This window comes from Pseudonaja textilis, chromosome 6, assembly GCF_049901715.1.
Source record: "Pseudonaja textilis isolate UNSWEBS1 chromosome 6, rPseTex1.2, whole genome shotgun sequence".
NCBI lineage: Eukaryota > Metazoa > Chordata > Lepidosauria > Squamata > Elapidae > Pseudonaja > Pseudonaja textilis.
This window is the reverse complement of record NC_141995.1, coordinates 4,533,425-4,546,394: the sequence shown is the minus strand read 5'-3', so window position 1 is coordinate 4,546,394 and position 12,970 is coordinate 4,533,425. Positions and strand designations below refer to the sequence as shown.

Below are 12,970 nucleotides of genomic sequence, written 5' to 3'. Positions count from 1 at the left end.
TCTTTTCAAGAGGTTTTTTTTCCATTCTTTATACTCCTGGAAAAAGCCCAATGGAGGGAAGGTGGTGGACATGTCGAGAGCCAATCTATTCTGCAGGGCATACCGTGAGGTGTTGACTACCAGGTTGTCAGAGATAATAATAATCAAAAATAATAGTATATTCAATTATAACCATTGGGATGGGAGCTTAACACCCTGTTTCCTCTTCTTTCTGTACTATAGACAAATATGAATTAAATAAGGGGCTGAACCTTAAACTGGCAGTGGCTTCAATTCGACAATTTGCTGTGGAATATGATGCAAGTTTACAAGGCAAAACTGGTAAGCAAGGAGACAGTCGTTCAGAAACAGCTGTTTGATTGCAATACAACAGGACAGCCTTTAGGATCAGGTACTAGAGAAGGTGCAACTAGGTTATATCCAGTTGAGAGACTTCCTAGCGAGGCAACATCCTGTTGCACATAGCCCTCAGGCAAGAATTCACCGAAATATGGTCCTTCTGTTGTATGAGCTGTTAATATACTAAATCCAACGTTTTCTGAAGTTGGCTCCCACCCCAATCTGCCTGTTGAACAGATCATCCTCAAATGTTATAGAGATAATTATTCACGAGGACTTTGCAGGTCTCATGTACGTTAACTGTCATTCATTCAGAATCTTCCAGGATTTCATCATCTTCTCTCATGGTCTCCTTAATCTCCCTAAATCTAAAAGAATTGAGACATGATTTGATAGTTATTGTAGATTTTTACTTCACATCTCTTGACTTGACTTGCTGCATGATTTCAGACCTGGAAGTTCTTGCTGCGGTTCATCACTTTACATTGGAGCTGTTGAACTGGACCTTAAAGAATGAAGAGCTAGATAGAGAACTGGGTAAGTTAATCAAGTCTGCAATACTGTAGAATAAGCAATTAAACATTTTGTTGAAAAATGGAATGAACAGAGACAGCATTTTAAAATATTTATTAATCCTGAAGGAGTGTTCAGGAGAAGAAAAACATCATCATCATCATCATTATTATTATTATTATTATTATTATTATTATTATTATTATTATTATTATTAAAAAAACAACAGGGTACACAGCAAACGAGATAACTATGCTGGGTTTCGTATCACAAAGCACTAATCGAACACTTCCCAAGCGTTTAGGACTGTGTGATGTATCGGCGGAGTATGCGAGCAGATCCCAGTAAGGTGGCCTTCTGCAGCTGACCAGTGGTGATCTTGTCAGAGCCAATTGTTTTCAAGTGCTTGCCTAGGTCTTTAGACCCAGCACCCAGTGTGCTGAGTACCACTGAAACCACCTGCACTGGTATATGCCAGAGTCTCTGCAGTTTGATTTACAAGTCCTGATATCTGGTGATTTTTTTCAAGTTGTTTGTCATTGATTCTGCTGTCACCAGGTATGGCAATGTCGACAATCCACATTTTTTTCTTCTCCACAATCTATTTTTATTTATTTATTTGATTTGTCAATCGCTTACAAGATAATAGGTATAAGTATAAACATAGTTATGAATACATGAAATGGATACATATAAGAAAAAAAAAAAACAATAGAACAGGGACAGTAGGCATGTTGGTGCGCTTATGCACGCCCCCTACAGACCTCTTAGGAAAGGGCTGAGGTCAATAGTAGACAGTCTAATGTTAAAGTTTTTGGGGTTTGGAGAAGAAACCACAGAGTCAGGTAGAGTATTGCAAACTTTGACCACTCTGTTGCTGAAGTTGTATTTCCTGCAATCAAATTTGGTGCAATTAACCTTGAGTTTGTATCTATTGTTTGCTCTTGTATTGTTATGGTTGAAGCTGAAGTATTCAATGAATACTGCATTCATTGAAGGGCAGGTAGGGCATTGCAATGTATGATTTTATATGCTATACTTAGATTGGACTGAAGGCGGCATAGTTCTAGGTTATATATAGGTTATATATAGGTTATACTCGTGATATCCGGGGTATTGTGTTCCAAAACTTTGTCAGTCTGTATTCGGAAATCCCACTGTAGTTTTGCATGCTCATTTTTGACCACTTTCTCAGGGTTATGATCCCACCAGTTCTTTGCTTACAGGAAGATGGTAGTTGTGACACAAGTTCCAGTGGACCATCTGAGCGACTGTGTGGTGACTTTGTTTGTAATCAGTCTGAGCTATTGTCTTGCAAGAGCTCAGTATTTGATCGATGGTTTCATCCGCTTCTTTGCAGAGTCTGCATTTGGGGTCATCAGCAGATTTTTCTGTTCTGACTTTGATTACATTCGTTCTGATGGCTTGTTCTTGGGCTGCAAGAATCAGGCCTTCTGTCTCTTTCTTCAGTGTTCCATTGGTCAGCCATAACCAGGTCTTTTCCTTATCTACTTTTCCTTGGATCTTTTCAAGGAACTGTCCATGCAGTGCTTTGTTACACCAGCTGTCAGCTCAAGTTGATTAATATTTATTAATCCTGAAGGAGTGTTCAGGAGAAGAAAAACATATTATTATTATTATTATTATTATTATTATTATTATTATTATTATTATTATTATTATTATTATTCAGTGAGCCCAATCTTCAGACTAGAGTTGATAGCTTTGTCCTCCTATTGAGTCCTTCCCAAGGACTTGGGATAGCCAGATGGGCTTGTTTGATGGTGTGAAAGAGATCAGCGCAGGATGTAAGCTCTTCCGAGTCAAGAAGCATTATGCAATTGACCAATCAGTATGTTGTCAGTGCTGATGGTGTTCAGGAGGTGCTGCAGTTTTTCTTTTATTATTATTTAAAATAATTTTAAAAAGTAAAATAATTGAACAGTGGCTCAGGGAAAGACAATGAACCGTATAGCCACTCAGAGTCATCTTGAACCATGGGATAGGCTGCAAATAAGTTTAATAAATAAAAAATATATAAAAAATAAAGAAAACTGTTTTGAAATACTTCCTGAAATTTCAAGAAGAGCACTGTACTCCAACGGAAGCATACAATTAACTTAGAATGCTGAAGTAATTTTAAAAATTGGAATATGCTTGTAAGATTTTTGAACTAACTTAATGTACTCCTTTTGTTTTCTCTATGGGTTCAAAGACATTCTGATTCGAATGCTTCCAGACTGGCAAGCTTTTGAAAAAAATCTCTATTTCTTTTCTAAAGTACGAAAAAATTGGTATGCTGCTCGCTATGACTGTTTAAGAAGGCATACTGCGGATCTGGTTTCTTGTAAATATGGTGAAGAACAAGTGAGTACAGCTATATATGTCATCGTTTTCCTAAAATGGGTGTTTCATGAAAAAGTCTCAATTACTTTTCCAAAATGAAAATAACTTGCCTGGGGGTTGAAAATGGGTACAGCTAGGAAGCTGCCTGGATTCCTAACACAAGAGAAGGAGAACAAGTGAGAGTAAGAGAGGCAGGAATAGATGCTGAATGTTTCTGGGGCTGCTTCTCTGTGTTGGCAGGCAAAGAGATAAGGGCAAGAGAGAAAGTGGGCAGGGGGCATCCTTGATCAGGCCTGGTTAGGAGCCAAGAGGGAAGAAGGCAGGGAAGCAGAAAAGAGAGACAATTTGCTTGACTTAGAGCAGGGGTCTTCAAACTTGAGAACTTTAAGACTTGTGGATTTCAACTCCCAGAATTCCTCCTCCAGTCATGTTAGCTCAGGAATTCTGGGAGTTGAAGTCCACAAGTCTGAAACTTGCCAAGTTTGAAGACCCTTGTGATAGAGGATGGATGGATGGAGGGATGGATGGATGGGGAGATGATAGACAGACAGACAGACAGACAGATGATAGATCAGGGGTCTTCAAACTTGAGAGCTTTAAGACTTGTAGACCAACTCCCAGAATTCTTCCTCCAGTCATGTTAGCTCAGGAATTCTGGGAATTGAAGTCCACAAGTCTCAAATTTGCCAAGTTTGAAGGCCCTTGACTTAGAGGAAATTTTCTTTTGAAAGGATGGATGAGTAGAACCAGATCCTTCCTCCTGGGGTGCACAGAAAAGGGGAAGCTGTACTGCATATTGTGCAGAACAAAAGAAAATATGGGGTGTGGGAGCCAGTGGGGGTATGGTGCTGGTTTGGTCCAGTTTGGATGAACTGAGAGCTCCGAGGATCAGCTGAAAGCAAAGCAGTTTGGTTTGCTCCCACGATCAGCCTGGAGGGCCCTCCCGCCAAGCTCAGTTGAATCACACGGCACAGCGGATTACCGCGCACCAGCTGTTTAACACACGGGGATTGCTGGAGCAAACGCTCTGCGCGCACTGAAGTACATGCTCACCAAACCGGTAGTAAGAATTTTTGAATCCCACCACTGGGGGGAGGGAGGGAGAAAGGAGGGAGGGAGGAGGAAGGACGGAACTAGGGAAGGGGAGGGGAGGAGCAGGAAAGGAAAGAAGTGATGGGAAGGGAAACAACAAAGGGAACAGACGGGAAGGGAAGGTAGAAAGAATCTGATTGAAACCCCTTCCTCATATCCTAAACCTTGGAATTGTGATATGAAAACACAGGAAGAGTTCCCCTGTAGTGGAATATGACAACTCACCACAGCCAACTCATCACAGGACAACTCACCATGACCAACTTGCCACGGGAAAAGTTGCTATGGGACAATTCAACAATTCAGTTTAATTATTTAAAATAATAAAAAAAATATTAACTGTGGCAAGTTGTCATAGACCCTCCTCCCCGTGTAGTTTTGCTTTCTACCCATAGATACTCAAAACCCCTGAAACTTCAGAAACACTGAGGGTTGGGAAGGGAAGAGGATCAGTCAGTCCTTAGTGGGGTCAGGTGGAGTCATGGGCCACATATGTTCCTCCCTTAAACCTTAATTTCCAATAACTTTTATATTCTCTCTCTCTCCCCCTTTTCTTCTCTCTCACTGTCCTATCTGTATAACTCCCTCCCTCCCTCCCTCTATCTATCTATCTATCTATCTATCTATCTATCTATCTATCTATCTATCTATCTATCTATCTATCTATCTATCTATCTATCTATCTATCTATCTATCTAATCTACTTTTCCCTCAAGGGCTATATAGATGAAATTGCAGCTGCTCATAAGCAAGATTTTTGGATCGGACTCGTGAAGAACGATAGTGCTCCTAATGGACTATCGTGGGTAGCTGGATATAATGCAGGAACTTTGTAAGTTTTCAAACCAATTTGAATGTGACAAGTTGTGCATCTGGATTTCATGCCTTCCACTCTCCCCCCCAAGAGAGTGCCTCAGTCCTAGCAGACCAGTTGTTGATGATGATAAGCGAGTGGTAAAGCGGAGCTCAGCTTGAGGGATATCCCCAAACCAAGCAACAGGAATTTACATACCGGGAGAGCTGCTAACTAGGATGGTCAGGGTCATCGGCAAAGGCAGAGTGTAGTCTCAAGTGAACAGCCACAGATGGTCACAGGAAAGTAGGAAGGCTGACAAACCACATCAATCAACAGAGTTGGAGGCACCCAAGGGCCATTTCAGAATCAGGGTGGTTGAGGAAGAGAATCCAAGTTTGTTTATTTGATTTTTATGCCACCTGTATTACTTTTATAAATAACTCTAAGGTGGCAGACATACCTAATACTACTTCCTATTTTCCCCACAACAACCCTGCCAAGTGAGCTGCATTGGAAGAGAGTGACCGGCCCAAAGTCACCCAAGCAGCTTCCATGCCTAAGACGGGATTAGAATTCCTGGTTTCAAGGCCAGCACTTTCACCACTCTAGCACACGGGCTCTTGCTGGAGCCAAGGAAATCATTATGGGGCTGAAAGAAGGGGGGTCGGATCCCTAGAAATTCAGGGAGTCTTCTGACAGAAGCAGGAATCAATCAGCCATGCCCCTAACCCAGGAAAGTCTAGCCTTGGTCCAAAAGGACACGAGTGGCTGGCCCTTTGCACCTACAAGCATTGTCCAGAAAGAACTGGATGGTTTCCCGAGCTAAGCCTTTGCAAAGCCGATGGGGTAAATAAATCCACCACTAACCGGATGCTGATACATCCCTGCCTGGGGGAAGATTGGTCATAAAACCCAGTGATACAGTGGCCCTTATCCTGAAATGGTTCCCAGAGGGTGCGGCAGACCACATGCTTCCTGGGAGCAGATCTTCTTCGGAGGGGTGCCCTCTGAGCTTGGTTACTTCCTTGCAGGTGTTTCATTATCCAAAGTAGGTAACACCATCAGTGCTGGCACTAGCTCTGCTGATGTTAGCTAGTTGGGTAATGAAATGTCTTCAAGAAAACAATCAACCATTTCAACCCTGAGCTACAAAGATTCTCTTTTATTAGATCCACTTCTGCTGCAGATCTGACAGGATGAAACATAACCCCTAACATCTCCCGTTACCCTTGACCCCTCGAAGTCCCTATGGACCTCCTGTTGAGTTCCAAATATCCACTCCCCACCCCCACAATGCCCTGATGTAAATTTGCCAGTATCTAGTTTTCTATTTCATATGGACAGAAAACTCTAAAAATAACCCATTGTGACTGTGATTTGGTGGCAGGAGAAAGATCTAAACCAAGTTAGATCTAGACCTAGATCTCTACATTTATGTCTCTAAATCTACATATCTACACCGACACTGATGAGTATTGTTTTTTTCCCCAGGTACTGGGCTCACGGGGAACCCAATGGTGGAAATACGGAGACCTGCATTGCCCTCATACCTGAATGCCCAGTTAAAACCTGTTGGTATGATAGTCCTTGTAGTGACCTAAGATACTTTACTTGTAAGATGTCACCAAATAGCTTGTGGTTCGACTAGCAAATTCAAGATGGTGGAATCTGATTATAAAATGTCCAAACTCAGCTGCATTGGTGTTAAAAAATGCACCATGGGAACCACATTTTACTAACTTCCTTTTCTCTGTCAGCTTCCTACTTGTCTTCATCATCTTGAAAAAATATATCTTACACCATCTGAAAGAAATTATTGAGATTGTTATTATTGTGTAGTGGGCTTCAGTAGGCAAGAACCAGACTAGCATAGCTGCAACAGCATTTATTGACTCAAAATTGGAACTAAGGAACTGCAGGCAAATGCCTGTAATTTATACCCTGGGCTAGGGGTGGAATTCAAAATTTTAACAACCGGTTTTGTGGGCATGGCTTGGGTGGTGGCCGTGGCTTGGTGGTCATGTGACTGGGTGGACATGGCTTGGTGGTCATGTTATTGGCTGGGCGTGGCCAACTCAACATCACTCACATCAAGGCATGCTGTCAAGCATTCAGAAAGTATCCATGATATCAATCACTCCAAGACGTTATCTCTCCAATTGATTTATTAGGAACAGACCTGGCATGTGAAAAGCAATTTCCCAAGTCAAAGTTTTTTCACACGTTACGCAGAACCCACCTTCTCTCTTCCCTTCCCTTCTCCCACTTCTACACTTCATAAATCACGAGAACCAATTTACTGCAACTGGAAATTCTAAATATGACACACAGAATAACCTTGAACTTTTCAACTCCTCTAATTCTCTAAAAAAAATGTGGCAGCTGAATTTCAAAGCTGACAGGTGTCCCCCCTTGAAAACTCCTCCTCCTAAAAGAAAAGAAAAAACACACACTTATAGGGGTTAATACATTGTCCTTAACCCCCTCTCTCTCCCACGAGGACCCTTCGGTTTGTGGGGAATTGGTTAACCAATTGATTAGCATGAACATCCCAACTCTTTACCCAACTAGCATCTGAGAGAGGGTATCCTTTCCATAAAACCAAATATTACAATCGGCCACGGTGTAATCAAGAATCGAGAATTTTTTGAATCTCATAATGTGTTTCCCCATGTACCATCAACGGTTTAGGGGGAGCGAGTGGTAATGGTCTTATCATCAATGTAGTAGCTGGTTTTAGTAAACTACAATGGAACACTGGATGAATTTTCCCCAATAGTCGAGGAAGACATAATTGGACAGTGACCGGATTGATTATTTTTGAAATTGGGAACGGACCCAAGAATTTTGGACCCAGCTTCTTATTGGGCAGTTTCAACCTAAGATACTTGGTTGACAAATATACTTTGTCCCCTACTTTAAAAGGCGGATGAAGGGATCTATGATTATCCGCCTCTTTTTTATAAATTCTTGCAGCTTCGTTCAAAGCTTTTTTTGTATCTTCCCACCCTTTCTTTAATGAGTTCATCCATTCTGTCAGGGACATGGATGAGGCAGGTTGTCTAGGTAACTCTGGCATCGGGACAAAATCCATTCCAGTGTTGATTTGGAATGGAGTCAATCCCGTGCTGCTATGTACTGCATTATTTTTAAGCAACCTCTGCAAAAGGTAATAACTCAGCCCAATTTTCTTGCTGATAATTTACATAGCATCTAATGTATTGTTCAATCATGGCATTAGCCCTCTCTGCTGCTCCGTTACAAGCAGGATGGAAAGCTGAGGATAACCCTTGAGAGGAGCCAATGGATTTCAGAAATTCCCTCCAAAATTTTGCAGTAAATTGTACCCCTCTGTCTGATATTACTCTGCGAGGTACACCATGTAGTCTATAGATATGTTTCATGAACAGCTTTGCAAGTTTTTTCTCAGATGGAAGCTCTTTGCAGGCTATAAAATGGGCCTGTTTAGAGAATAAGTCAATCATAGTCCAAATGACCCTATTCCCTTCACTCTTTGGTAATTCAACAATAAAGTCCATTGCGACTTCTTCCTAAGGTTGGGTTGGTTCAGCAACTTCTTGCAGGAGGCCAGGGGTTTTTCCAGTTCTGTGTTTCATCGTAGCACAAATTGAAACACTTTTTACACAGTCCTTGACATCAGGTTTCATTTTTGGCCACCAGAACTGTCTTCTTAGTAAATGTAGGGTTTTTGGGAATCCAAAGTGGCCTCCCAGCCAGGAGTCGTGGCTCTGCTTCAGTACCAGTAGGCTTAGGGTTGTGGGTACATAAAGCTTAGTCCCTTTCCAAGCTAGTCCATCATTCATTGTCAACTCGGTTTGATGGTCCAGGAACCAAGGATTGGTCAATAGGGCCATTTTCAATTCTGCAGTCACCTTATCTTCCAGGCGTTTAGGGTTGCAATTAGCTTGGGTTCGAGTAGTTACTTGGACGGCCAATTGAGCATCTGAAATTATAGCTTGAGGTTTTCTGGACAGAGCATCCACCAGTACGTTTTTCCCTCTGGGGATTTATTTAATGTTGAAATTGAATGACTTGAAATATTGGGCCCAGCGGACTTATTTGGGCGATAATCTCCTAGGGGTCTTTAGAGCCTCGAGGTTCTTATGATCAGTCCATACCTCAAAGGCCTCTGGCGCCCCTTCTAGAAAATGCCTCCAACTCAATAAAGCCCATCGTACGGCAAATGCTTCTTTCTCCCAGACCACCCACCTTCGCTCTGCATCTGTCAGCTTTTTGGACACATAAGCACAAGGCGTCAGTCGGCCTTGAGAGTCTTTTTGCAGCAAAACAGCTGCAACTGCTACATCACTTGCATCTGTTTGGACAGTCCATAGTCCAAGCCAGGGGTTGACTCAGCTTTAGTTTGGTGGGTGACAGGCCCATTTTTAATAGCTCTGTCAATGGGAGGGCAACTTCAGCAAAGGACGGAATGAATTGTCTATAGAAGTTGGCAAACCCCAAGAAACTTTGAAGTTGTCTTTGGGTTCTGGGGGGTTGCCAGTCCAGCACCGCTTTCACTTTTCCAGGGTCCATTTCAATCCCCAGGTTGGATATTCGGTAGCCTAGGTAGTCTAGCGACTCTTTGTGGAATTCGCATTTTGAGAGTTTCACATATAATTTGGCGGCTAGAAGTTTTTCTAGAACCTGTTGGAGCAATTGAACATGTTCTTCCATGGTTTTGCTGAAGATAAGGATGTCACCCAGGTACACGAGGACCCCCCAGTAAAGGTGCGGGTGTAGCACCTCATTGATGAGCTGCATAAACACTGCAGGAGCCCCCTGAAGTTGGAAAGGCATGACTTTGAATTGGAAGCTACCCAGAGGGCAGTTAAAGGCAGTTTTCCACTCATCTCCCTCTTTGATGTGGACCCAGTAGTAAGCTTCCCTGAGATCTGGCTGGGTGAATAATTTGCCTTTCGACAGGTGGTTCAATAAGTCCTTCATAAGAGGGGGAGGATACATGTTTTTGATGCATACTGCGTTCACACCTCTAAAGTCAACACACAATCTCAATCCACCATCTGTCTTCTCCTTGAACAACACGGGGGCAGCTAATCTTGATTTGGCAGTCTCAATAAAACCTCGTTCCAAATTGCTGTTGATATATTTCTTTAATTCAGCCATTTCAGCAGGCGTCATGGAATACATCTTTGGTTTTGGTAATTTCGCCCCGGGCTCTAATTCTATGGTGCAATCAGTGGCTTGATGGGGAGGTAAAACATTACACTCTTCTTCACTGAATACTTTAGCCCAATTTTTGTATTGGTTGGGTACCTGTTGGTTATCTGGGAGAAGGTGGGATGCCATGGATGCTAGCTCAGGCTCTGGGTTCAAGCTGACTGGTGGCTTTGTGGTGGGTGGAAGAGGGGGCAATGGGCCCGGTCCAATAAGGATTTTTCTGAATCCACCCTCCCATTTGATCATTGGGGCCCATTTGTCTAACCAAGCAAGTCCCAGTATTATTGATTCTGACATCTTGGGGGCCACTATGAAATGGATGAGTTCGCAATGGGGCCCTAATTCCATCTTGATTAATTCTGTCAATTGAGTGGCTGCCCCCCCCCCCCAAATTACATCCACTTGCTCAAATCTGATTGGGCGTTTTAGCAGGTTAGTCTTTATGCCCAATTGTTCAACGATAGGGAGTCCGAGAAGACATCTGGAACACCCAGTATCAATGACAGCTTCTAACTCCCCCGCCTTCCCCATGTTTGGTACCATTAACTTGACCTTGACAGTAAAAGGTATGATGGGATCACTCACCACTGGGTCGTCTTCGCAGGTCAGGTTGTCGGGGACGTGGTGTCAGTCTGGTGGTTTGTTGCTCCCATCTGCACAGAGGGGGCTTTCCCAGCTGTGTTTGGCACACCCATCCCTGCTTGGAGATCTTGATTCTTCCGACCTCTAACAGCTGTATTAGGGTTCGACTATGGAGCTTGTGGCACAGGAGCAGGGGCTAGACCGTCTGCTGCCCTATGACCAGCTTGACCACATCAGTAACATTTCAGCACCCTGGTGGGCGGGTACAAACAGTTTTGACTGGTCTGGTCGGCAGTCTCCTCACCACAATTCTCTTAGTCGGGGCTGCCGGAAGGGGTTTCCTGTGTGGGTTGATGCTGCAACCTAAGGTGAGGGAGGTGGTATACCACGACCGTAAGGTCTCTGGGATTCCCCTAATTTCACAGGCCTTCTTTACTTCTGGATCAATGGCTTTTTAAAAATAGTGTAAAGTCATTCTTTCAGGCCAATCCATGAGGTGGCTTACAACAATTCTAAAGTCCCAAATGAATTCTGACAATGGTCACTTGCCTTGCCTCATTTCCATTAGCTTCTCTTCATTCTCTGCTACCCTGTCTGGATTTTCAAATCTGAGTCTTAATAATTGAATAAATCTGTTTTCATTGTATAATTTGGGGGCTTGTTCGTTGTGTAGTTGGGCCACCTAGTCTGAAGCATCCCCTTCATCCATCCCATTTGGTATGGCCATAACCAAATCGCGCTCTGTGGCATATTGATCTCCAAATTGTTCTATATGGGATTGGATTCGAGTGAGGAAGTAATTGAATTGTTTGTGGCAGCCATCAAATACGGCCTCAAAGGGTATTCGATCTGGCCTGGGTTGTGGTTGCAGAGGTGGCACCTGCTAGGCCCCTGCAGGTTGTACTGCAATGGAAGGAACAGGCCAGGTGGTGTACGTAGGCTCGGTAAGCCCCCTGAACCCTGGCTGGGTGGTGCCTCTCTGGAATGGGGTCCTTGTGGCCTTGCTTCTGGTTGGAGCTGCAATTGGGGTTGCCAAGAGGAAGATGGGTGTTCATGCCTTCTGTCATGCTCGTGTTGGAGACAGACTCTGAGGGAGAGGAGGAACAGCTGACAAGGAGTGGAAGTGTGGCTCCAGAGGTTGTGGAGGAGGCTGGGGAAGGGCAGAGGCCAGCTGGGCAGTCAGAGAAAACCCAGACCCATCCCCTCTCCATCCTAGGGCACGCAGGGAGGAGAGGATAAGAGAGAGATGGGAATGGCATGGTCTATGGGGGAGGAATGGGCCTTGATCCTCTTCATGGGCTGCAGCTGTGAGAACTGGTTAAAAGAACGGACATGCGTATGGACCAGTGCTGGAAACAAAGCGTGGAAATAGCTCTAGTTTGCCAATCCACTCTGAGTTTGGCGTCCTTCCCAGTGTGTATTCCAATATCTGTGGATGTCTTCAAGCCCTTATCTTGCCTGGTTACCTTAATTGTTCCAGTGTGGTTTGTGTTGTTTTTATTCTTTATAATTTATAAGCATTTTTAGTTTAAACGGCATTTCCTTCTTTTCATAACTGCTTGTGGGGGAGTTTTTTGTCTCCAGTCAAGGTTATTTGGAGCTTTGAAGCAAAGTAAAAGAATAAAAGGGGTTTCATCTGTTTTTAGGACTTTGTTTATTTGTATCCCACCGTGAGTCATCACACCTTCCACCAGCTAGCTGGTCTCTGCTGTACATGCGCGGGGCACATGCGGGACCCCACACATGCACAGGGGCAGGGCACTCATTTAATTTTGGGTGTTCGGGGACGTGTGCTTTGGGCACTCCATCTGGAAAAAGTTCGCCGTCACTGGTCTAAAGCAATGTGCTTCAGTAGCAATAAGGAAGGCTAAACTCATGACTGATAACAGAACTGAGATGTCAAATGTCAAAGAACCCATCAGGAGCACTCAGGATGAAGCCTACACGTATCTAGGAATTTTTCTTTTCTGGATAAAGTCACATATGGACAAGTTAATAATCTGATTAGTGAAGAATACATCTGAAGACTGAGAAGACAAAATTGAACAGTGGAAACAGCATCAATAACTGGGCCAACCTGTGATCCAATAGACTGCTGGAAAT

The 12,970-nt window shown here is 43.4% G+C and overlaps 1 long non-coding RNA gene across 1 annotated transcript; it reads left to right on the top strand.

The window, feature by feature from the left end:
* Positions 1 to 257: 257 nt before the first annotated feature.
* On the top strand, positions 258 to 3,214 carry LOC148125380 (uncharacterized). The gene is made up of 3 exons (XR_015744196.1): positions 258 to 321; positions 790 to 876; positions 3,068 to 3,214. It is a non-coding gene; the product is annotated as an uncharacterized LOC148125380 (long non-coding RNA).
* The last annotated feature ends 9,756 nt before the right edge of the window (positions 3,215 to 12,970 follow it).